The sequence below is a fragment of the Bos taurus genome, chromosome 22 (assembly GCF_002263795.3).
Source record: "Bos taurus isolate L1 Dominette 01449 registration number 42190680 breed Hereford chromosome 22, ARS-UCD2.0, whole genome shotgun sequence".
NCBI classification, from domain to species: Eukaryota; Metazoa; Chordata; class Mammalia; order Artiodactyla; family Bovidae; genus Bos; species Bos taurus.
In genome coordinates, this window is record NC_037349.1 from 37,878,426 (window position 1) to 37,906,336 (window position 27,911).

At 39.0% G+C, this 27,911-nt stretch overlaps 1 protein-coding gene and 1 pseudogene across 3 annotated transcripts in view; both read right to left on the reverse strand.

The window, feature by feature from the left end:
* The window catches only part of SYNPR (synaptoporin), a 300,699-nt gene that overhangs the window by 96,939 nt on the left and 175,849 nt on the right, over positions 1 to 27,911 (reverse strand).
* LOC104975550 (high mobility group protein B3-like) overlaps positions 1 to 27,911 on the reverse strand; it is a 58,769-nt pseudogene that overhangs the window by 18,904 nt on the left and 11,954 nt on the right.

Genomic DNA, 27,911 nt, shown 5'->3' on the forward strand with positions numbered 1-27,911 from the left:
CGCACAGAGTCGGACATGACTGAAGCGACTTGGCAGCAGCAGAGATGGATTTGAATCTAGCTCAACTGTAAAATGAAAGTGAAACTTCACTACCTTATAGGATGGTCAAGAGCAAACAAAACACTGTATAGGTGGTCACTAAGCATTAACATTCTTTCTTCCTTCTTCAGAATTTCTCTTCTAACCTGTCAAAAAGCCAGAGTCACCGCCTCCAGTGGGCAGTTCTTTAAACATGAATGTGCCTCTGGTACAACTGACTTCCCAGGGATACAGGACCTTGCTGATGAGTGATGCAAGGAGCCTTGGATTATTCTTTAGAACCAGTCTAAGAATACAACTGACATTTCCAAGCATGTCCATCCAGAAAGACCAATCCAGCGTTAGCTGTCCAAGCTAAGGAAAGACGGGACAGAAATACTCTGACCGTGTGTGCATGCTCAGTCACTCAGTCATGTCTGACTCTTTGTAACCCTATTGGACTGTAGCTTGCCAGACTCCTCTGTCCATGGGATTTTTCAGGCAAGAATACTGGATTGGGTTTGCCATTTCCTGCTCCAGGGAATTTTCCCAACCCAGGGATAGAACCCATGTCTCCTGCACTGGCAGGTGGATTCTTTACCACTAATGCCACCTGGGAAGCTCAGGAAAGAGACGTTTTGAAATGGGATGTCTTTTCCTAACCCATCTAAGATGGGCAGCATGAGTTAGTACCATCTTCTTGGTGTCTTTCTAAACATTCAGTACTAAACTAAACTGTCATATCCTTTGAGCAGCAAATTCAACTTTAGAAATTTCTGTTGAATAAACAATTTAAAAAAAAAACTATGCTGGCAATGTGTAAAGGATGTTGATTGCAGCACTGTTTACTTTAGTCCAATTAATTATTGGACTAGTTGTTGATTGGAAACCAACTAATCAGTCACCTGTGGGAACTGGTTAAGCAAGCTATATGGTCCGTGTAATGGAGGGCTCTACAGTCATGATGATGTAAATAAAATATAATTTAAATGTTCACAGTGCATTAAATTTAAGCATAAGTTAGAAAATATTTATGCTCAGGTTGAGTTTATTTTGTGTGTGGAAATAGATTAATATGGATATATTTTCACACAAAATTTGGAATATGAGAACACATGTCATATGTCTTCTCATCTGTGTGCAACAATTATCCAAATTCTGAATTATCCAAATTATCCAATTCTCTGAATTATCCAAATTCTCTGCAACAATTTTTTGGTGTTGTTGGTTTAGTAATAAAAACAGAAGTCATTTTTAAAATCTCTAACACCATGATCTTTCACGATACACATTATAGTGTCTCAACCTTCCCTGTTTTCTTTCCCAGGCCAAAAGCACATGGATATATCTGAATTATCCAAATCCTCTGCAGCAATTTTTCGTTGGCTTGCTAATAAAACCTGAAGTCATTTAAAAAATCTTTAAGACTGTGATCACTCACAGTTCACATTCTAGTATCTCAACTTTCCCTGTTTCTTTTCCCAGGCCAAAAGCACTTGGATATACCTCAATTTCTGCAAACAGGAAACCTGGGGAAAAGAGCTCAGCTATATTTCCATTCTTCCATTTAAAGAAAGATTGCATTCATTATTCATACCCAGATGATTAAGAGAGGGAAAAGAACGGGAGAGAAGAAGCTGATTATGGTGATGTAAGGCTTCAGGAGAATAATTACAACCATCCCACTTAGCACTGGGACAGCATCTCGCATCTTCAAAGCTGTCTCAGATATTATCTAATTAAGCAAAGTATGGAGGACAATGACAACAGTGGGGGATTTAATCTAAGAAGCATGAGGGGGTCTTTGGATACTGAGGAGAAGAAATTAACAGAGGGGGCAGTAACAAGAGGGGCCAAATGAGAAGTTCAGTGCAGAGTCTGAGATATCAGAAGCTCACAGAGGTTTTGAGGGCTGAAAGCAAAAACCATAAATTGAAAAAATAGAGAAGGGAGGAGGAAAAGAATGATGAAACTAGTAGAAAGCTGCAGGGAAATTCAATACCACTACATTGTTTCTAGAACCTTACATCATTAATCTATTTAATTATGCTTTCTATATATTTGAAGGCAGGATGATCCCTGCAACCCTGGAACTCACATAATTCCAAAAGCATTAGATTTTGGGCCTGCCAGTCAGAATCCCTGGTGACATTTATCTCTGTACCAGGGAAAACATTATAAACACAATCACAGATGCACGTTCTTGGAGGAAGCTTTAGACCACTGCCAGTTCCTGCCCTGTGACCCAATTTAAATGCACTGAGAAAACAAGCACATCAGAGGCTATAAAAAGAGCAAGTCTCAGGCATCCGAAGAGCAGAAAGTTATTCATCAGAAGCTCAAGGAAATGCTAAAATAGAAAAATGCTTATTTGGGATGCTGCAATTCTTGGTTGGTCTGATTCTTACTAACACTGGTTTACATCTTCATTCAATTACTGGTCCCTAGTGGCCTTATCCTACAATAAATATCAGTTATTACAATTTAATAAGATTTATGATCTGTTCCCTTGAAGATATATCCAGGGAGGTGGGGGGAGGTGGCAGGTAGAATTTGCAGTGGGCCTTGATGAGGGGAGGAAAAGTCAGAAGAGGCAGTGGCAGGAGCCAAGGTCATGTATGTGCTGAAAAGCCAAGTCAAAGACAGGCGTTATGTCCAGTCTTGCAGGTACCATAGGCAGAGATTTCTTAGAGTTGTTCCTTTTTCCATGACTTACTCTGTCTCCTTCAGCAGGATTAAGGACAGGCAGTGATACATTATACAGCCCCCAGACAGGCATATCAACATCTGCCCTTTCTTTCTTTTCCCCTAAAACATTTAAGCCTGCAGCTGAAAATACAGCTGACAATTACCAAGCAGGAGCTTCCTTGCCCAAAGGTAATTCCCACATGTCGGTTCAGTGCAGTAAACACACCTGTGTACTGTGATTACACCTGTATGCCTTATTGACTTTTTTGTTTGTTTGTTTTGGCTTTAGAGCTTTACTGATCAAAAAGAATCAGATTCCTAGCTCTTTGCCTGGGATATTGCTCATTACATTTCAAAATCTGAGAAATAGTGGGGGTAGTGAGAGTGGAGGCATGGCCAGCTTGTGTCACTGGACTGGACACCAAGCACATTATGAGCATTTTTAGCCATGTTTGTGAAATAAATATAAAGGGCTTAACTTTAGCACAAGCGGGGCATTCAAAGGTCTCAACTAGTCCTCATTACGGGGTCTACTTTATCTATCTTTTTCTCCTCCCTCTTTCTCTCCCTTCCCTTCCATTTACTAATTCCCTTTATGCAAAACCACTAAAAATCTATGATGCTATAGATCACCTGAGAAGATTCTGCCTAAGCCTTTACTTTTCTTTGCTACTCCTTTCACACTGGGTCTGTCTCTCTTCAATACATTCATTGGAAGCTGACTCTGAAGTGTAAACTAATTCCATAATTTAAACAAAATGGCATTGGAAGATAAAGATCACAAAGCACATTCACAAGAAATAGACATAGAAATAATCCCTGTGTGCTTTATGGCTTTTGGGATCTGACCTATCATTCCTGTCTTCCCAGGTGATTGACAGCTGCCCACAAGCCAAACAAAGGAGAGCGGGAGAACCAGTTGCATTCACAACCTGTGTTTTAGTTTCCTAAGGCTGCCATAACAAATTACCACTAACTGGGTGGGTTAAAACCACAGAAATTCATTCTGTCACAATTTGGAGGGTCAGAAATCAGAAGTCAGGTGTCAGCAGGACTGGTTCCTTCTAGAAGCTCTGTGAGAGAGTGCTGCCTCTCCTCCAGCTTCTGGTGGCTGCTGGCAATTCTTAGCATCGCTTGGCTTGTAGAGGCATCATTCCAATTTCTGCGTCTGTCTTCACATGTCCTTCTCCATAGTCTCTGTGTGTTCTCCTTTTCTGTACTTAATAAGGACACTCATCACAGGATTTAGGGCCCACTCTAAATCTAGAATGATCTCATCTCAAGATGCTTGATTACATCTGCAAAGACTCTACTTCCAAATGGGCTCACATTCACAAATACTGAGGATTCAGGCTTGCACATCTTTTTTTTTGGTGGGGAGGCACTATTCTACCCTCTACACCTATCCTTGTTCTATCAGTCTTTGGAAGAAAAGATTAGAAACATCTTAAATGTCCATCAACAGGAAACCAGGTTAAATCAGTTTGACTTGTCTATCCAATGGAATAACAGGCAGCTACTAAAGACAACAAAGTAGGATTTAAGTAAATTGAAACAGAAATATCTCCAAAATATGCTGTAAAGAGAATTAAGAAAATTATAGAACAAAATACATCTCACAAATCCACTCTGAAGAACAAGCTATAAACAACAAACCCACACAAGCTTTCTTTCGGGGAATTTCTCTGTTCCCACGCCAGTTATGCAGTTCTGAGTTGATCTCTTTTCTGGGCTGCCAGTGTCGATCCCTTTTCCCTGCCATAAAGAATAATCAGATCTAGACAATCACTGTATCCTGTTCTGCTGACCATTGTGACAGGGATGGAGGTTGCCTGAAAACCAAGCTAGGCTAGTCAGAAGTCTTCCATGGATTTTTAACTATTTGGATTTTAAGGAGAAACAAAATCTTGACTTTGGGGCCCTATATTAGGTTTTTATGGCTACTAGAACCGATCACCAAATACTTGGTGGCTTAAAAGAACACAGATTTATTATCTTATCATTACGTAGATCAGAAATATGACAAAAGTCTCATCGTATCAATATGGCTGTGTTCCCTTCTGGAGATTCTGGGGTGGATGAGGGTGATCCATGTCCTTGCCTTTTCCAGCTTCCAGAGGCATACACTTGTTTGGTTCATGGTCCCATTTTTCCATTTTCAAATCTAGCAATAGATGTTTGGGTGAGGTTTCTCACATTTTTTTCTCTGTCTGATCTCACGTTCTTGGTCACATCTCCTCTGACTCTAACTCTTCTTAACCCTTCTTTCATTTTTAAGGACGCTTGTGATTACTTTGGGTCCACCTTAATAATGCAGGATAATATTCCTATTTTAAGTTCAGCTGATGAGTGAGTGAGTGAAGTTGCTCAGTCGTATCTGACTCTTTGTGACCCTGTGGACTGTGGTCTATAAGGCTCCTCTGTCTATGGGATTCTCCAGGCAAGAATACTGGAGTGGGTTGCCATTTCCTTCTCCAGGGGATCTTCCCGACTCAGGGATCAAACCCGGGTCTCCCTCATTGCAGGCAGACTCTTTACACTCCGAGTGACCAGGGAAGCCAATAGGTCAGCTGATGAACAACTTTAATACCATCTGCAATTTTAATTCTCCTTTGCTATGTCAGACAACATAGTGACAGGTTCTGAGGATTAGGATTTACACATTTTTGAAGGGAGATAGGACAGTATTTTGTCTTGAATTTGGAGCAAATCCAGGTCTGCAGGATTTGCAAATCCAGGATGCAGATAGCTATCCTTCCCAACACATGGGGAAAGCCAACTGAGGGGACAGGCACACAGAAAGAGGACAAGCTGAGCAAGAGATGAGAGAAACAAAGATTACCCTGCTGGAGACCCTGGGTCCAGCCATTCCTGAAGCTAGCACAACTCAGGTAAGTATGATTATATAAGCCAAGAGATTCCTCCTTTTTTCTTTTTTTGAATTGGGCTGGTCTCATTTGCAATCTAAAGATCTCAGATATTTGCATATGTCTAGCAAAGTCTTGAAAGAACAGCACAGGATAGAACTGGATTGACTGCTGTGTGATAGCTCTCATTTTTTCCTTAGTATATCTATATTATTTGAATATTGTACAATGGGCAGCTATTACTTCTGTAATTTTAAAAATGAAGTAAAAACAAGAGGCTGTAACATAAAAAGTAAGTTTATCCAGGGCTCCAAGGTCCAGTTAAAGAGCACAAACCTTCTAAGTTTCTCTTTCATTTGGTGCTTTTAAACAGTACCTGAGTCCATTCAAGAGCTCATAATTACTTCTTAGGCCTTGATAACATGCTTTGTCCTTTAAGAAGAGCTATTTAGATGGGAACCACTTGCAAACAAAGAACCTGCTGGCTCGTATTTGGAGGCCTGACATGTCTCTGCCCAGGTCCACATGGCAGGCCTTGAAAGCACAAGTCTGCACTAGTTCTCTTTCTTGCCTCCTCAGACTATAAATACGTGTAATATAGTACACCAAGTGAAAAGAAAAGAAGCAGAAACAAATGCCTGCATTCCCCTTAGCAAAACAAAGCGATAAAAGCAGCCTTGACGCCAGTTGCATTAAACAACAGGAAGAAAATCGTTTGTTAAAATATCACAATTAAGAGCTCTGAAGAATTTTCCTGCTGGACCCAGCACAGTAGGGGTTAGTATGCTGGATCCAAATCCCCTGGTCTTCTTGTTACACAGCCTGATGGACTGAGAACCCAACATGCAGGAGGCATTTCAGTATCCTTTCCTTAGAACAGACCCTCTGAAAATCCCAGCCAATGAGCAGAGTCACTGGCATTAAAATCTGGACCTTTCTGACACCAGGACTACTCAGGAACCTTATGAACCACCCAGATTCTCAGGCTCCATCTTCCAAAGACCTGGAATCTAGAGATTTGGGGTTAGGCCCAAAATTCTATATTCCAACAAGCTCCTCACATAATAAGACACAGGACAAACATACACACAATACAGTCTTTTTCTTTCTGTTGCAACTCCTGCCTTTTTACTTCTTTAGGTATCTCAGACTTGGAAAAGCAAAGGTTGCAGGATTCCTAACACATATTTCTTTTTTTTTTTTCTCTAATTTTATTTTATTTTTAAACTTTACATAATTGTATTAGTTTTGCCAAATATCAAAATGAATCCACCACAGGTATACATGTGTTCCCCATCCCGAACCCTCCTCCCTCCTCCCTCCCCATACCATCCCTCTGGGCCGTCCCAGTGCACCAGCCCCAAGCATCCAGCATCATGCATCGAACCTGGACTGGCAACTCGTTTCCTACATGATATTTTACATGTTTCATTGCCATTCTCCCAAATCTTCCCACCCTCTCCCTCTCCCACAGAGTCCATAAGACTGTTCTATACATCAGTGTCTCTTTTGCTGTCTCGTACACCGGGTTATTGTTACCATCTTTCTAAATTCCATATATATGCGTTAGTATACTGTATTTATGTTTTTCCTTCTGGCTTACTTCACTCTGTATAATAGGCTCCAGTCTCATCCACCTCATTAGAACTGATTCAAATGTATTCTTTTTAATGGCTGAGTAATACTCCATTGTGTATATGTACCACAGCTTTCTTATCCATTCATCTGCTGATGGACATCTAGGTTGCTTCCATGTCTTGGCTATTATAAACAGTGCTGCGATGAACATTGGGGTACACGTGTCTCTTTCCCTTCTGGTTTCCTCAGTGTGTATACCCAGCAGTGGGGTTGCTGGATCATAAGGCAGTTCTATTTCCAGTTTTTTAAGGAATCTCCACACTGTTCTCCATAGTGGCTGTACTAGTTTGCATTCCCACCAACAGTGTAAGAGGGTTCCCTTTTCTCCACACCCTCTCCAGCATTTATTATTTGTAGACTTTTGGATCGCAGCCATTCTGACTGGTGTGAAATGGTACCTCATTGTGGTTTTGATTTGCATTTCTCTGATAATGAGTGATGTTGAGCATCTTTTCATGTGTTTGTTAGCCCTCTGTATGTCTTTTTTGGAGAAATGTCTATTTAGTTCTTTGGCCCATTTTTTGATTGGGTCGTTTATTTTTCTGGAGTTGAGCTGTAGGAGTTGCTTGTATATTTTTGAGATTAGTTGTTTGTCGGTTGCTTCATTTGCTATTATTTTCTCCCATTCTGAAGGCTGTCTTTTCACCTTGCTAATAGTTTCCTTTGATGTGCAGAAGCTTTTAAGTTTAATTAGGTCCCATTTGTTTATTTTTGCTTTTATTTCCAATATTCTGGGAGGTGGGTCATAGAGGATCCTGCTGTGATGTATGTCGGAGAGTGTTTTGCCTATGTTCTCCTCTAGGAGTTTTATAGTTTCTGGTCTTACGTTTAGATCTTTAATCCATTTTGAGTTTATTTTTGTGTATGGTGTTAGAAAGTGGTCCAGTTTCATTCTTTTACAAGTGGTTGACCAGATTTCCCAGCACCACTTGTTAAAGAGATTGTCTTTAATCCATTGTATATTCTTGCCTCCTTTGTCGAAGATAAGGTGTCCATATGTGCGTGGATTTATCTCTGGGCTTTCTATTTTATTCCATTGATCAATATTTCTGTCTTTGTGCCAGTACCATACTGTCTTGATAACTGTGGCTTTGTAGTAGAGCCTGTAGTCAGGTAGGTTGATTCCTCCAGTTCCATTCTTCTTTCTCAAGATTGCTTTGGCTATTCGAGGTTTTTTGTATTTCCATACAAATTGTGAAATTATTTGTTCTAGCTCTGTGAAGAATACTGTTGGTAGCTTGATAGGGATTGCGTTGAATCTATAAATTGCTTTGGGTAGTATACTCATTTTCACTATATTGATTCTTCCAATCCATGAACATGGTATATTTCTCCATCTATTAGTGTCCTCTTTGATTTCTTTCACCAGTGTTTTATAGTTTTCTATATATAGGTCTTTAGTTTCTTTAGGTAGATATATTCCTAAGTATTTTATTCTTTCCGTTTCAATGGTGAATGGAATTGTTTCCTTAATTTCTCTTTCTGTTTTCTCATTATTAGTGTATAGGAATGCAAGGGATTTCTGTGTCCTAACACATATTTCTTGCAGCCACTCTTTTCTCATATCCCAGAACAGAACCAACTGCAATTGGGAGGTATTTCAATGAGTAACTCTTACAGACCAAAAGTTAAAAACAAACAAAACAAAACAAAACAGTGAACCTCCTACTATATCACAAGGAGAGTAAACAAAATTCACAATCCTCTAGAGATAAGAAATCAATTTTTTGAATATGTTAACTTCACCAAGCTATAAGTATTCAAATTTCAGGGCAATAAAGAATCAAACTATTGATCAAACCTTTCTGGACTCATGTCAAGAAATTGCAGTGGGCTGCATAATTTCAAAAAGTGAAAGTCACTCAGTTTTGTCTGACTCTTTGCATCCCCACGGACTATAGAGTCCATGGAATTCTCCAGGCCAGAATGCTGGAGTGGGTAGCCTTTCCCTTCTCCAGTGGATCTTCCTGACCCAGGAATCAAATCAGGGTCTCCTGCATTGCAGGCAGATTCTTCACCAACTGAGCTATAAGGGAAGCCCATAATTTCAAAACCCTCTATTTTTTGAGATATCCTAGTACTTACAGGGTAGCTCCTGCATATTTCTGCTCTGTTTAGTTGGAGAGCTGGCCGTTTGGGACATTATCAACTTCTTTAAACCAGACATAGAAAATAGCAGTCAGGTGTTGCCCTTTATGACTAAGCTGGATTTGACCTTATTAAGTCCTAAATTAGTCAAAGTAGAACACTTTTTTTTTTAACTTTTCCATTAATCCCTCCATTCAAAACTGTCTGTTGAAACTAAACAATGGAAAATACCAGAATGAAGCCATAGGTGATCAGGGTTTGGTTTAGATCCTTCCTCTTTTAGCTTTTTCTACCCCCAGCATACTGGAGTCCCTTTACCCAGCTCCGTGCCCCCCACACTCCTACTCCATAGCACTTACTATTTTCTAATTACTGTATAATTTATTAATATACTGTAGCTACTGTTTAAGTCAATCATTTCCTCAAGAATGGAAGCTCCAGAAAATTGGAAATTTTTGTTAATTTTGTGCATAGAATAATGCCTGGAACAGATACATGCTCATAAAGTGAGGGAAGGAAGAGGAGTCTATAGTAGGAAAGAACAAAACCCTCATAGAAAGAAGCAGAAATATAGTAAAAGATGCAAACAGACTGTATCTTGATGGTGGTAAATGTGCTGTCCAATATGGTAGCCGCTAGCCACATGAGGCAATTGAGAACTGGCAAAGTGGCTAGTCTCAACTGAGACTGGATCTTGAAGACTTAGAAAAGGAAAGAATATAAAAGATCAGTAATTTTCCATACTGATTACATGTTGAAATGATAATATTTTTGACATAGTGGGTTAAATTGCTAAAATTAATCTCACCAATCTTTTCTTACCTTAATTTGCTACTGGAAAATTTAAAATGACATCTCTGACTCATATTCATGTCTCCCACTGTATTTCTACAGGCTAGTGCTGTGTTGGGGTTTCTGAATCTCACCATTTCTTTTTCTTTGTTTTTCTGCTCTACTTATTTCTTTTAAACTAATTTTAGACTGACAGAAATTTTGCAAAAAAAAAAAAAAGCATAGAGAGTTCACGTATATCTTTTCTCACTTTCCCTTAATGTTAATATCTCATATTTTTAACTCACCTACAGAGATTATTTAAATTTCAATCATTTTTCTCTTAATATCCTTCTTCTGTTCTGGAGCAGAGGATCCCACACTGCATTTCGTTATTATGCCTCTTTAGTCTCCTTCAACTGATGACAGCTCCTCGTTCTTCCCAGTCTTATGACTGTGGCACTTCTGATAATTACTAGTCAATTATTTCACAGGACGTCTCATTTTGAGTTTGCCTCCTTTTATCTCATGATTAGACTGAAGCTATGCATTTGTATCAAGAAGGGCCACAGAAGCAATTTTCTGATCTCAACACGGGGTCCATGCTATCGTATTTCTGGCGATGTTAACCTTGGTTAAGGTGGTGTCTACTGGGTTTCTCCACTGTAAACTTTATTATTTTTCCCTTTGTAATTTATAAATCTCTTAGGAGAGATATTTAAAATTATGCACATATTCAGTTTCTCCTCGAACCTCCCTGCCCTGTTTTTAGCATCTGTCAGTGAGGATCCCATTATTTCTGAGGTTCTTCTTAGAACTGAGTGGAAGCAGCTATTTCTCCATTTCTTTTGCACTGTGATGTCTTCACACCCTGTCCACTTCATCACTGATGGTACTTGCCTGGCACTGCTGGTATTTGAGTTTGCAGCCTCCTTGAAACTGGCTCATTATCTATGCAGCTGAGGTTCTCTTAGCCCAGTGTTCATGAACTGTCTTATATTACAGAGTGTAGCTTACTTAGACTTACAATCATTGATGTGAATAATTTAAGTATTAAGTGGGTTCTACAACAGCAACTCCTGATACAAATCCCAGAGTGTTCTTTTTCCTGGGAGACATTTGTTTGACTGCTCAGAAGAGCTCAAGTTCATCTATATTGGTCACAATTCAGTTTCTGTACTTTCTCTCTTCAGAGGGTAGGGGAAAGGAGGACAAAGGTGGTAAAGTCTAGTGCTTTTGCATGGATGAAGTGCTGGGGTATAAGACTGGGACCTCCACTAATTAGTAAATTTTGTCCGACCATACACTCATGAACTAGCTATCTACAATCAAGGAAAATACAGTATGATTAAGACACATCTCTAATTTATAAACTTGGCCACCCAAGATAAAATCACACAAGACATCCTTGATGTCTTGATAGTCTTCCCCCTCCACTTGCATTTGATTGACACTTTAGTCACATTAGACACGTCATCTTTAGATCTTCATCAATCACTTTCAGCATCGTCACTAAGTCAGGCCAGCAGAGTTAGTACTCAATATAACACATTAACTAACAAATGGACAACTTATATTCGAAAGTGTTAACCCACAAAAAAGGACTGGAAAAGGTCAGTTTTCATTCCAATCCCAAAGAAAGGCAATGCCAAAGAATGATCAAACTACCAGATAATTGCACTCATCTCACATGCTAGTAAAGTAATGCTCAAAATTGTGCAAGTCAGGCTTCAATAGTACATGAACTGTGAACTTCCAGATGTTCAAGCTGGATTTAGAAAAGGCAGAGGAGCCAGAGATCAAATTGCCAACATCCATTGCATCATAGAAAAAGCAAGAGAGTTCCAGAAAAACATCTATTTCTGACTTATTGACTATGCCAAAGCCTTTAACTGTGTGGATCACGATAAACTGTGGAAAATTCTTAAAGAGATAGGAATACCAGACCACCTGACATGCCTCCTGAAAAATCTGTATGCAGGTCAAAAAGCAACAGTTAGAACTGGACATGGAACAACAGACTGGTTCCAAATCGGGAAAGGACTATGTCAAGGCTGTATATTGTCACCCTGCTTATTTAACTTATATGCATCATGAGAAATGCTGGGCTAGATGAAGTACAAACTGGAATCAAGATTGCTGGGAGAAATATCAATAACCTCAGATATGCAGATGACACCACCCTTATGGCAGAAAGTGAAGAAGAACTAAAGAGCCTCTTGATGAAAGTGAAAGGGGAGAGTGAAAAAGTTGGCTTAAAACTCAGCATTCAGAAAACTAAGATCATGGCATCTAGTCCCATCACTTCATGGCAAATAGATGGGGAAACAGTGGAAACAGTGACAGACTACTTTTTGGGGCTCAAAAATCACTGTAGATGGTGACTGCAGCCATGATATTAAAAGACGCTTGCACCTTGGAAGAAAAGTTATGACCAACCTACATAGCTTATTAAAAAGCAAAGACATTACTTTGCCAACAAAGGTCTGTCTAGTCAAGGCGATGGTTTTTCCAGTAGTCATGTATGGATATGAGAGTTGGACTATAAAGAAAGCTGAGTGCCAAAGAATTGATGCTTTTGAACTGTGGTGTTGGAGAAGACTCTTGAGAGTCCCTTGGACTGCAAGAAGATCCAACCAGTCCATCCTAAAGGAGATCGGTCCTGAATATTCATTGAAGGACTGCTGCTAAAGCTGAAACTCCAATACTTTGGCCACCTGATGCGAAAAAATGACTCATTTGAAAAGACCCTGATGCTGGGAAAGAGTGAAGGCAGGAGGAAAAGGGGACAACAGGGGATATGACAGTTGGATAGCGTCACCACCTCAGTGGACATGAGTTTGGGTAAACTCCTGGAGTTGGCGATGGACAGGGAGGCCTGGCATGCTGCAGTCTGTGGAGTTGCAAAGAGTTGGACATGACTGAGCGACTGAACTGAACCCACAAAACATAATTTCCACCATCATCAAAGACAGATTCATAAACTGGGAAGATTATGGGCCTGAGGCAACATGGGAACTTTTAACTTTTGTTTTTAAATGATCCTTTTTAAGAGATACAGCTCTTTTGCATTTGGAATAAAACTTCACTAATGTCTAACTCAACATTTCCAAAGTGTGTTTTGTATAAGGCTAGTTATGCAATGTTACTAGATGTTGAATTTAAAGACAAGTTTCTATGATCAAATGAGTTAGGGAAATGTTGGGTTAGCAGAGTTAACAGAAGCCTGGTTAACAGGCTTCTCTTTTGCAGGACTTTTCAGAGCCTTCACTATTCCAATGTACACTGTGAGGGGGCCAGTAAGTGGTGCTCTTAAAAGCATTTGAATTATTTTCCTCCCAGTCTTCCATTCAGTTCAGTTCAGTTCAGTCGCTCAGTCGTGTCCGACTCTTTGCGACCCCATGAATTGCAGTATGCCTGGCCTCCCTGTCCATCACCAACTCCCGGAGTTCACCCAAACCCTGTTAAGCTCAACATTCAGAAAACTAAGATCATGGCATCTGGTCCCATCACTTCATGGGAAATAGATGGGGAAACAGTGGAAACAGTGTCAGACTTTATTTTTGGGGGCTCCAAAATCACTGCAGATGGTGATTACAGCCATGAAATTAAAAGACGCTTACTCCTTGGAAGGAAAGTTATGACCAACCTAGTCTTCCATTATTATTTATTTATTTTTCTAGATTTATTGAGATATAATAATTTATATAAAACATCATGTAAATTTAAGGTGTACAATGAGATGATTTGATGCAAGCATAAATTTCAAAATAATTACCAGTACTGTTGACTATAGTTACCATGATCTGCGTTAGATTCCCCAGAACTTACTGATGTTACAACTGGAAGTTTGTACTCTTTGACTGGTATCCCATCGCCAGGCAACCATCCTCCTAACTCTGTTTCTGAATTTGGCTTTTTTAGATTCCATACTTCAGTGAGATCATATAATATCTTTCTTTCACTGTCTGACTTATTTTCCTTAGCATAATGCCCTCAAGGGCCACTTATATTGTTACAAATGGCAACACTTCTTTCTTTTTATCCCTAGAGGAGGGCATGGCAAACCACTCCAGTATTCCTACCTGAAGAATCTCATGGACAGAAGAGCCTGGTGGGCTACAGTCATAGGGTGGCACAGAGTCAGAAATGATGAATAATATTTGCATGTATAAATAAATATGAAGAGTCTGCCTGCCAGTGTAGGAGGTGCAAGAGACACTGGTTTTTGATCCCTGGGTCAGGAAGATCCCCTGGAGAAGGAAATGGCAACCCACCCCAGTATTCTTGCCTGGAGAATCCCATGGACAGAGGAGCCCAGTGGGCCACAGTGCATGGGGTTGCAAAGAGTCGGACATGACTGAGCAAGTAAGCACACACACACGTAAATACACATGTACACATACTACATAAAATGTGATATATAAGTATACATATACATGAATATTATCTATATACGATTACATCATATATGTGTATATATAATATATATATGAATATTATATATATATGATTTGTTTCTTTATACATTCATTCGTTGATGTTGCCATGTCTTGGCTATTATGAGTAATGGGGCAATGAACATGAAGGGCAGATATCTCTTGGAGACAGTGTGACTCCTCCTTTGAAGAGCATTTCATAGGACTAACATTTCTCAAAAATCCCTTTGGGGATCACTGGCCAAACTTATCCACCTACTGAGACAAATAAGGTTTTCTCAAAATATTTCAGAAAAAAACATGTGGGACCTTCTGTAGCATTCCACTGGCAAATGCTTGCTTTGGTGGCTCACTGTTGAGAAGCAGGAACTGCAAACTTGGAAAGAAGCAGGTGCCCCTCATCAGTCACCTCCAGCCTATCCCACTGCCTCCTCAGGGTACCGGACCCATGTCCAGTCATCAATGCCTCCACGGATTTGCTCTACAAGGGTCAATCAGGAAGAAGGAAAAACACAGAGGGAAGGGGGAAGGCAGGAAAGGAGAGAAGGAAGAAAGGGAGGAAGGTCTAGATCCTAAGTCTGAGGAAACACTGCGCACACGAATAATCTCTGTGCTGGGTTAATATCCAGAAAGAATGACAAGTTAAGCCCAGAACAACAGATGGAGGTGCATTTATTGACAGGTAGAGATTTCGACTCAGGGATGAAATCTTCGGGGAAGTGAAAATATAAAAATCAATAGAAAGGTCTACAAAGAAAGTCCCTCACAAGATATTACTATCATCGATTGAACTCCTCTAGCTGCTGGAATGCTATTCACTGAAAGGTACAGCCAATTGGAATGTAGTAATTTGCATAAGATGCAAGCTATTGAGAACTGATAAAACCATGCTTTTGTATGCTGAGGGGGAGATTACAATGTCTGTCCAGTATCTAAAATGTGTTATAATATAAGCTTTTGTAAAAATGGCCTTCACTCTGTGGATTAACTTTTTTCTACAGATACAAACTATTTAACATTGACAACTTTCAAGCTACAAATAGCAGACATACAAATAATCTGTGCGTTCAGAAGACTGGTTCTGCTCTATACCTAACCCTCAACCTTGCTGTGAGAAACTCCAGTCATCCCTCCCCCCATGGTGTCAGCACCCTCATGATGAGAAGAGGGTCCTGTCTGAAGTAAGATCCCCCATAACGTGTTTTCTCTTCCCTTCAATGTTGTTGTGTGGAAAGTGGGGGAAAGATGAAGTGCTTGGGGGACAGGTGGAGCTGCATTTGCAACCTCATTCCAATTTACTAATTCTGCGTCCCTGGGAAAGGTATTAGGTTGAACCATATGAAATTGCCATATGCCAAACAAAATACGGAGAAGTCAATGGCACCCCACTCCAGTACTCTTGCCTGGAGAATCCCAGGGATGGGGGAGCCTGGTGGGCTGCCATCTATGAAGTCGCACAGAGTTGGACACGACTGAAGTGACTTGGCGGCAACAGCAGTAAGCAAAATACTGGCGATTTCATAGAGTTCCATGTAACATCTAAGACTCTGAGCCTTGGTTTCCTCATCTATAAATGGGACTCACAGTGCCTTTAGTTGTGACAACTGCATGTGTGTCAAGCACATGGCACAGTCCTGGAAGAGTGCCGGAGCTCAGAAAATAAGCTGTTATCACTGAGCACAAAGTGAAGCCCACATTCTCTCTTCCAAGTTCTTCCCCAGTTCAGTTACTATCTTTCACTCACATTCCATCTCTTTAAATATGCCCCCTTTTCAGCTTTCATCTCTTTCTCAACCATCTCAACCATAGAAATCTCTCTATGCTATCCCACTCTTTTTCTGTCCTTTCCCCCACAACCTTCTCTCTACCTACACGACGAGAGCAGCTCACCATGGCTGAGTGGAAGAGTCAGGAGGGGGATGTACTCCCGTCAGTGAACAGACAACAAGTAGAAATACTATTTGATGATTCCAGAACCTCTGCAGTAAAGTCTATGGTCCCTGAACGTTGCCTATGCAGTTTTCAGGATGTCCATGGAAGTCTCTCCTATTCATTTTTCACTTGCTAATTAAAAACTGCTTCTCTTCATGCATGGATCTTCAAGACACCTTTTAAAGATGTTCTTTAGTTCTATATCAATCTCTTTTAATTAATTATTTTGCATCTGCTATGGCCAATGTAAATGTGTATCATGTTAGCTATACATGTGGCTTTAGTGAACTAGAATTGGAACTCAACAGTCTCTATATTGCAAGAGGATGACTGATTGGAGAGAAACTTTGGGAAAACAAATCATTCGTAAGTTTGGAGATGCATAGGTTATTAAAATCCTGTAGAACAAAGGAAGCAGGTGCAGTGGACTGGATTACAGAAACTGCGCTATCCCATTATTTTGTGAAGTGTGAATTCTAAGCTAACCCTCTTTTCAGAACATTATTTTGGATGCTTCAGAAAGTTTCTAGAATGTTGTTAAGAAGATCTCCATAAAGCAAAACAGCTTCTCTCTGCCCTTCACTGACAAGGGCTTTTCATTTTAGAACCCTTCCTACAGCTTGAATACCCAGACCTACAGTTGGTAGATTCATATGAGATTTTAAATGTTATCAACATATTACTTTATAAAATGTTTTCACTTTAAAAGTGAACTAAATTAACTCATTAAAAGGTCTCCCTGTCATATGTGTACTGTATACTTGATAGAACTTTGGGATCTGCATGTTATACAAGATTATTTTCAGTAAAAACCCACTGTATTTACAAATTAATATGGTATATTATGTAGGACATGGTAATTGTTTATAATCTACAGTGTTGCTGGGCATAATGGGACTTGTTTAGTTGCTAAGTCGCATCCAACTCTTTTGTGACTCTATGGACTGTAGCCCACCAGGCTCCTCTGTTCATGGGATTTCCCAGGAAGAATACTGGAGTGGGTTGCCATTTCCTTCTCCAGGGGATCTTCCCAACCCAAGGATCGAATCTGCATCTCCTGCTTCCCCGGGGAGTTCTTTACCACTGAGCCACCTGGGAAGCCCATAATGGAACTACTGAAAGCAATATTTTCCTATTATAAATTAATCAAAATACTACCGATATCTGAACAATCCACCGTTTTCAGACTCATCACCTAATTTCAGCCACGGAAACCCCTTCAGGATTATTTATATAATTATAACAGTAGTCACTTTTGTGTTTGTTATTTTGTTAGTTTTAAGGTAAAGTCTCACTTTTTCAGATCTTTCATTCAGTGGAAACGACTGTTTTGAATTTTACGTCACAAAATGTGTGTGTGCTAAGTTGCTTCATTTGTGTCTGACTCTTTGCAACCCTACTGTAGCCTGCCAGGTTCCTCCGGCCCCGGGATTCTCCAGGCAAGAATAATGAGTGGATAGCCAGGCTCTCCTCCAGGGGATGTCACAAAATAATATATTTTAAATACTCTAGAATAAGATCTAAGCAAGTAACAGAACTAGATGATCTACCCACTTAAAATCACGGCCTGCTACAAAACAATGTTTAGAAAGTGACTTCTACAGATAAAAACTATTAGTACAAAACTATTAGTAAATAATAGTACTAATAGTAAATAGTAATAGTAAAGACTATTAGTACAAAAATTAATACTAAAAAAATAATTTACATTGAAATTCTGAAAAAACATTGCTACTGTAAGATGAGCCATGATATTCTGTCAACATTTGAACTATGAAGTGGCTTAGATTAGTGCTGTCCAACAGAAATATAATGCAAACAACAATGGGAGCCACAGGCTTAATTTTAAATTTTCTAATAGCCTCCTTATAAAGTAAAATGAGACAAGTAAAGTTAATTAAAATAGTCTATTTAAACCAATATACCCCAAATATTACAATGTCAATGTCTAATCAATATAAAATATTACTAATGAAATTTTAACCATTTTATCACATTAAGCCTTTGAAATCTAGTATGCATTTCATACTTTACAGCATATCTCCATTCAGACTAGCCACATTTCAAGGGTTTGTGGCCACAAGCAGTTACTGTATAATAGCACATCTAAAAGTTTATTAATAAAAAGTTTCAGGTTTTCAAATCAATGAAATGATGCTCATCTTTCCTGTTTATCACATAGTATCTTTTGAAAACCTATTATTTTCTAAGGCTATGTTAAACTCCTATAGTATTTTTTGAACTAAGGAATAGAGATGACAACATTGACAATCAATTTGATTTAACACTGAATTTTCTACAACTAAGAATCCTGCCATCATACTCCGTTTTATCCAAAATAAGATGTACTGGAATAAACACTGAGATAACAGAAGCTGATGAGGACAGCAAAGGCTCACATTTATTAAGGAGCTTATATGTGCCACACATTGTTTATATGTGAGAACTCTTGATTTATTTCTCACAATAATCCTACAAGGTAGGTACTATGATACTTGGAACCATAGACTCCTAATACAGGTGTCACCAATGTGAATAGCAATTCTCATCTTTCATGCAGTAAAAATAATAGTGACTGATTATTCACTTAGAGCTTGTTATGGCTCAGGCACTATATTAAGCAATTAACTGTCATTATGTCATTAAAATTCACAAAACCTTTACAAAACAGGTATCATTATTTCCATTTTACAAGTCAGGAAATAGACTCAGAGCTTCAAAGACTGTAGCCAAGAAGTGGCACTAAATCCTTGTTTATGCCATGCTATATACTATGATGTATAGTCTGTTTACAATGAACTCATCTGATAAAAGAAGGTGCCCTCTCTGGGGTTCCCTTATACACTTGGGAAGACAAGGCCTGCTTGTTGGAAATAATTGGAAATTATTTTGAGCACAGTCCAAATTGTGTGGTTCTGATAATAAGTGAAAACAGATATAAAGGGTTGGAAGATTCTGGAGCACAGCTTAGAGGAGAAAAGATACTTTTTGGTTTTTAAATGCCACCACTGCCCAAGTGACACCCATAGGTATAATCATTATAGTCCACAACTACATTCTTAATAAGCACTGCAATTTGTTAGGTACTTGTGTTTCACAAAGCATTGCAACATACTCTGGCTTATATGATCCATATAATCACTTTGTAAGATGGGCAGGGAAGGTATACACTCATTTTACTGCTGAAGGAAAGACACTGATTCACCCAGAACTGCATAGTAGCTTAGGATGATGCGACAGTATGTATTTCAGCTACAAAAGTGAGTTTAATTACATGAAAACATTATGTAAATAATAGTCCCAGGTGGGATGTACATTTGGGAAAACCCATTATCAAAATATAAGAAACTTCCACTTTATACAATGCCATAAATTTCCTAATATAAATCATTATTTACAGTTTCTATTACTTGATGCAGATTCCATAGACAACTTGTACTGAATTTTTTGCTTGCTTGTAAGAAACATGTAATACTAAATATCAGATGAATAACATTTTAACACTCTTTGCATTCCATTTGGACTTTATATAACAATTCTTTATATTACATTCTTCTTTACTGGGCTGTGAACTCATTGAGGAGACTGACTTTATCTGACTTATCTTTGTGGTCCTCAGTATGTTGAGTTATTCATTTCAATGAGGTTAGTTTATTGGAAAGAAACAGCAATCCACCTGAATTATATCAAGAAAACAGCATATTTTGGGGAAGGTACATACAGACTGGTTCCAAATCAGGAAAGAGTATGTCAAGACTGTATATGCAGAGTACATCATGTGAAATGCTGGGCTGGATAAAGCAGAAGATGGAATCAAGATTGCTGGGAGAAATATCAATAAGCTCAAATATGCAAATGACACCACCCTTATGGCAGAAAGTGAAGAAGAACTAAAGAGCCTCTTGATGAAAGTGAAAGAGGAAAGTGAAAAAGTTGGCTTAAAGCTCAACATTCAGAAAACTAAGATCATGGCATCTTAGTCCCATCACTTTGTGGCAAATAGATGGGGAAACAGTGGAAACAGTGGCAGACTTTATGTTTTTGGGCTCCAAAATCACTGCAGATGATAACTGTAGCCATGAAATCAAAAGACGCTTACTCCTTGGAAGGAAAGTTATGACCAACCTAGACAGCATATTAAAAAGCAGAGACAATTACTTTGCCAACCAAGGTCCGTCTAGTCAAGGTGATGGTTTTTCCAGTGGTCATGTATGTGAGAGATGGACTACAAAGAAAGCTGAGTGCCAAAAATTGATTTTTTTGAACTGTCGTGTTGGAGAAGACTTTTGAGAGTCCCTTGATCTTCAAGGGGATCCAGCCAGTCCATCCTAAAGGAGATCAGTCCTGAATATTCATTGGAAGGACTGATGTTGAAGCTGAAACTCCAATACTTTGGCCACCTGATGCGAAAAAGTGACTCATTTGAAAAGACCCTGATGCTGGGAAAGATTGAAGGCAGAAGGAGAAGGGGATGACAGAGGATGAGATGGCTGGATGGCATCACCAACTCAAGGGACATGAGTTTGAGTCAACTCTGGGAGTTGGTGATGTACAGAGAAGCCTGGCGTGCTGCAGTCCCTGGGTTTGCAAAGAGTCAGACAGGACTGAGTGACTGAACTGAACTGAACTGAACATATGGCCCCTCAACTCACATCTCCCTCTGGGGTAAGGCACCCTGATGACACCTCAAGATGTATTTAACTCTTTTGATAGGATACTTACCTTCCTGCAACTGGCTTCCTTTTTTGATTCACTTTCTGCTTCCTTAGAGTTTTGGCTCAGAGAGAGCTCTCCATGGCCTCTCTGGCTTTGACTCATCTGTCACTCCCTTCCTCTCTCCAGTTTCTCATTGCAATTACTGCAAATAGGGAATCTGATTGGTCTACCATAGCTTTCTATAACATGCCATTCATTTGTTTTATTATTTTTTTTTTATTCCTTTATTTCTCATGTGTTCCCCATCCTGAACCCTCCTCCCTCCTCCCTCCCCATACCATCCCTCTGGGTCGTCCCAGTGCACCAGCCCCAAGCATCCAGCATCGTGCATTGAACCTGGACTGGCCATCTCATTTCACACATGACATTTCACATGCTTCAATACCATTCTCCCAAATCTTCCCACCCTCTCCCTCTCCCACAGAGTCCATAAGCCTGTTCTATACATCAGTGTCTCTTTTGCTGTCTCGTATACAGGGTTATCATTACCATCTTTCTAAATTCCATATATATGCGTTAGTATACTGTATTGGTGTTTTTCCTTCTGGCTTACTTCACTCTGTATAATAGGCTCCAGTTTCATCCACCTCATTAGAACTGATTCAAATGTATTCTTTTTAATGGCTGAGTAATACTCCATTGTGTATATGTACCACAGCTTTCTTATCCATGCATCTGCAGATGGACATCTAGGTTGCTTCCATGTCCTGGCTATTATAAACAGTGCTGCGATGAACATTGGGGTACACGTGTCTCTTTCCCTTCTGGTTTCCTCAGTGTGTATGCCCAGCAGTGGGATTGCTGGATCATAAGGCAGTTCTATTTCCAGTTTTTTAAGGAATCTCCACACTGTTCTCCATAGTGGCTGTACTAGTTTGCATTCCCACCAACAGTGTAAGAGGGTTCCCTTTTCTCCACATCCTCTCCAGCATTTATTATTTGTAGACTTTTGGATTGCAGCCATTCTGACTGGTGTTCATTTGTTTTAAAACAACAACTATTGCACCTAATAAGTATCTCAACTTTACATGTCCAAAATGGAACAACTGAACCATGTACCACCATCTCCCAGTACCATCCTCCCCATTTTTGGACCCTATGCCTTGATTCCTTCTTTGCCTTGCCTTCTCCCCACATATTATTTCTCAAAGCTAGTTCTATGTACCATCTCTTAAAATATATCCCAAATCTTTCCAGTTTTCTCCCTCTTAATCACTAAAACCCTATTGAAGCCACTATCATCTCTTGCATATGTTAAATGAAAAATATATTTTGCACACAGCAGCTAAAATAATTCTTAAAATAAATAAATCACATCATGTCACTTCTTTAGTCTTAAGCAAAGGATTTCCACTACATCCAGAATAAAATTCAAGTGTCTTACATGGCCCATGAGGCCCTATTTCTTACTGGCCCCTGCATGCCTCACTGTACCCCACCCTCCTCTTTATCCACTGGGTTCCGCCTGCACTATGCTTCTACCTGTTCCTCTACTGCACCAGGTTCCCTCCTGCCTTTGTACTTGCTGTTCCTTCTTCACCTAGATCTTCCCAGGGTCTACCCTTCTTGTCACTCACATCTCAGCTTAAATGTCCCCTCACAAGAGAGACCTTGCCAACTCCATTCCCAGTTATTATCCACTGTATCACTCTGTTTCATTTTTGTCACTGTGCTTGTCCTACATGATCTTGGTCTTTTGCTTGTTTGCATCTTTCTTTTCTCTAGTCCTTGCCCTCACTACGATGTTAAGCTCCAGGAAAAGAAGGACCCAATGTAACTTGCTCTCCAGCACCAAGAATAGTTCCTGGCACAGTGTAGGCATTCAAACATGTGCTACATATCTAGAGAAAACCATAATTTGAAAAGATACAGGCAATCCAATGTTCGCTGCAGCAGTTTTTACAACAGCTAAGACATGGAAGCAACCTAAATGTCCATCAACAGAGGAATGGATAAAGAAGATGGTGCATATGCATTTACAATGGAATATTACTCAGCCATATAAAATAATGAAACAATACCATTTGCAGCACCTGGATGGACCTAGAGATTACATTTCAAGTTAAGTGAGTGAGATAGAGAAAGTTGACAAATATCATATGATACCACTTACCTGTAGAATCTAAAAAAAAAAATGATACAAATGAACTTATTTATAAAAAAGAAACAGACTTGGAAAACAAACTTATAGGCTAAATTAGGACTTTGAGATTAACATATATACACTACTATATGTAAAAGAGATAATTAACAAAGACCTATTGTAATAGGGAACTCTATTTAATATTCTATAATAGCCTATAGGGAAAAGAATCTGAAAAAGAATGGATATATGTATATGAATTACTTTGCTATAGACCTGAAACTAACACGATATTGCAAATCAACCATACTCCAATATAAAATAAAAGTTAAAATTTTAAGATGTGCTAAATGAATGAATGAGTCTCTCTTTGTTGCAGCAACTCTTTATAGATGGTTGGTCAACTAATCAGTTGGTGCCTACCCCTCATCCATTTAGCTGGGATGGGTGGGGCCCCTAGGACCCAAACATGGGTTAGTCTGGGCTGGATCTGCAGCAGAAGACAAGCACTCTATACTCATCATATTCATTCATGTCTGGCTTACACTGATTGAGCAGATGAGTAAATGGACAAGTTCAAAAGTTCAACAAGTCTCTGAGGACTCCTGGTGACATACAGTGAGATTCTGAAAGATGAGCTGAGTATGCTTTACTGTTTTCCTCATATTGTCTGTATCTCTTCCAAAAAGCACTGTAAAAAGTGATAGAGACACACTGTTTATTTGACTAGTAGTATTTGGTTGAAAATTGAAGTGATTTTTTAAAACTATAGAAATACAATCATCTGGGTACTAGTGATGAGCCTGAGCTAGAAAGTAATTCACATTGCATTTTCATTTAGTCTTGTGCAACATAAGGCATTTACATTCATTTTCTTCTATGGCACTGTTTGTTCCAATATGGAGTATTTATGCTTTACTTTTTAAAATCTGCATAAAGGAAATGCTAAAATTTCAACTTCTTTTTTTTTTCAGAGAATACTCACTCTTCAGAGAGACTAAATTCCATTTCTGAAGACCATTGTAATCAGAGTAGTAATTTCAGGTTTCAAAATGGTAAAGTTAAAGTCAGTCTAAAACGATGACTTAAGTAACAAAAAATCATATTTAATGGGGTACAACTGACAGCATTCACTCTCTCTTAATAATCGCTTATGATGACTGGTAAAAAGATCAGAGAAACCAGTCCTTTCTCATTTTGACAAGCAACAAACTAAACACACAGATAAATAAGACTAAATTCTTAAAAATTAACCCTGAAGACAAAATCTTTTATGGTATTTTTGTATCTGTGAGGGACCAGGGCTTGGCAAACGAGTTCTCTTTGCAATCACTTTTGGGCAGACTGTTTTCAATGCCAACATTTAATGAGGGTTGGTTAAGATGAGCACAATGCCATAAATTAACTTGATATACGGATTATTAAAAAAAACTCAATCACACTGTGCAAATATTAATTTGTCAATTTAGGCAATTTGTTTGGGACCCCATTGTCACTAGTAAAGATTAATAGGGCCTTAATTCTAACTATCTGCACTGTGACTCTGTGTGACAGTGATATTGGGGAAGGATTTCAGGGACGTTAGTGCAGATTCCTGTAAAATCAGGGACTTGCTAGGGTGCTGACAAGCCATGTAATCTGTGTCTTGATTTCATCCATGTCAAGTACCCTTTTAAAAGCCTAAGCTCCACAGAAAAAGAATCTCTTCTCTTTTCATTTTTAAATTTCCATCATTGTCCAGCACCATGCCTGGGCCATAGTGAGTGTTGCATGGATTAGCAAACCTCATCAATGTGCAGTGAGGCACGCTGATTTCATGGGGCAAAAGGGGTCAGGGGTGGGATCAGGTACACATGTTAGGGAGATATCAGATATAAAGAAAGGTGAGTGTACGGCTCTTCAAAAATTTTTGCCAAGAAATTAAATGCCTAATAATTATATAAAAATGTGTTTATCTTCACTAATAATTAAATACGTACTTTTATAGGATTCCATTGTTGGTGAGAATGCAAAGAACCATATCCTCCTGGTGAACATCTAAACTGCTTTCTGGAGAGGAGTTTGGCAAAATTTCTAAAAATCGAAGACTTTTCTACCTTTATGTCTCAAGAACTTATTTTACTAATGAAGTTATAAAACTCTGTTAATTGTACACTGTATCAGTGAAAAACTAGAGCAATCTAAATATCCAACAATAAGTGCTTGACTTAATAAATTATGGTATGGCTATGAGGCCAAATAATGTGGTAGATCCATAAAAGCTGATGTGGGAGGATATTACAATTGTTTCTTTTTTAAAATAAAAATTTTCAAATAATATTTACACCAAAATCAGTTTGCATGAAAATGAGTACATGCAAAGAAAAAGTCTCAAATGATACACATGAAAGGAAACTCTTAAAAGTGATTATCTCTGAGAAGTTACATTAACGAGAATTCTGATATTCTACTTCATTAATTTCTGTACTATGGGATTTTTAGAATAGGAAAAATAATGTGTTCCTTTTTCTAATAAAAAAGATATCTAAAAATGTGGTTATAAATAACAGAATGTAAGTGTCAGATGGTTAATTATCAAATGGCGGAAGAAAGGGTGGGAAATGAACCCCCTGTTTTATTTATGTAGAGGTTGTTGAGCATAATTCTCAGCTTATTTCTAAAGAAACCCAGAGCAAGTCCATCTTGGAGAAAATCTCAACTCTGCCCTTCAGAAGAATGGCTCTCTGCACTTTCTCCTTATTTCTGGTTTCTCAGGACTAGGTTTAAGGAGCATCATAACTAACGTGTCTTCACTGTGATCCAAGATGTTCAACTCCCTCGATCATATCTGGAAAATCTCCACTCCCCAAATCCTGCTTCCAAGCCTTTGCCAGGGAAACAAGAATCTGCTGTCGCATTAAACTCTTCAGTGTAACGGCATTCTTAGAAAACCTTGTCACTTATATGATTCCTTAACAGTCTCCCAGTGACAGCTGCTACTTTGGCATCCAATTTTTCAAATTAAAAAGTAAAACATTCTACAAATGGTATGAGCAACAGCTCATTTCTTTCAAATTCTACCCAGCTACAAAAGGGAAAAGGGTGATCATAATAGCCCCAGCATGGGATTGTTCTGCCTTCAGAGTTTATTCCTGGGCTTGGGAAATCAACTGGGAAATAAATGCTGGTAATTCTGAGTCCCAAGGAACACGGTATCCCTGACAATCATTCCTTACATCCTTCTTGCCTGCCCAACTTGTGGGCTGGTGGGGAGCAGGCTCAAAATTTAGGAGTGAGGAGAGAATCTTCACTAACGTGGTGGTCTGTCACCTCAAGGACATCACCGGTGCTCCCCACAGTGTGAATGGTGCAGAGTCTGACCCTTGAGGGAAGCCAAACCCCTCATGTCTGGTTCTGCCACTTCCCAGCTGTGTGGTTTTAGGCAAGTTATTCAACCTCAATGAGCTTTAGTTTTCTTACTTGTCAAGTGGAGTTCAGCTAGCCACCTCATAGGGATGTTCTGAGCACTAGAGCATACAATACGTGTGATGAGTTCTGTATAGCTTCTCACATATGGTAAAATGACCAAAAAGTAGTGGCTTTTGTTTGATGATAATGACGTTGATGATGATCACTACCTTCATCGTCATCTCTATCATCATTGTTGTTAAAACAGAGGTTCGAGTGGATGGTAACAGACACCTACAAGTAGGTGTCTCCACTGAGGCACCCGTGGAAGTCACAAGACTTGGACAGGTTTCCAGGTTTGGTTTTACTAGCTGTGTGACCTTGAACAAAGTTTTAAGTCTCTTTGTGCTGACCTGCAAAAAGGGGGAAAAATAATACTCTAACTCTGCCTCCATTATGGTGCCATTGGGACAGTCAAGGGGATAATGACCCTACCAATAATTGTCCATCATTTTATATATATGGAAATATATATACATGTGCAGGTGTGTGTATATACATATCCCCACATCTATAAAATACACTACTACTTTGTAATTGCTACTTGGCCTAGGGAGGAAAAGCAACTAGGACTTCAGCCCTTTTTTGGGAGGACATGCTCAAAAGTACATTATGGGGGGATAGGCAGTGAAATGGCTGGTTTGCCCATTACTACCAAATTTAACTGTTTGTTTTTTTGTCACATTGTTTTTCATTCTAAGAGTAATATATGTCACAACAGAAAATTTGGGAATAACAGAAAACAGAAACATCCATTTGCTTAGTCATGGTACCTTCCTTTTTTCTATTTTATCCTGTTAAGTATAATAAATAAGGCAAGTGTTGTTTAAATCAAAGTGTAAATCCAAAATATTTTTTTTTTAACTATCACACAATGTGAGGCAATTATAAAATTGAAGTTCCACCTATTTATTTCTCCTTGGATCAGCAGTTCTCCAATTTCTGTGTGTCTAAGACTCATTTGGGGAGTACAGTACAGCAGTCATGCTGATTAAGTAGGCCTCGGGTAGGATCTTGGAATCTCCATTTTAAGATTTCTACATGACATGAATGCAGACTGAAGGGGATGGGGGAGGTCTCTGAACCTGACTTTTTTTTTTTTTTTGAGTATAGCTGCTTTACAAGGTCGTGTTAGTATCTGCTCTATGGCAAATAGATTCAGTTCTATGTATACACATATTCACTCTTTTAAAAATTCCCTCCTCCCTTAGATCACCACAGAGC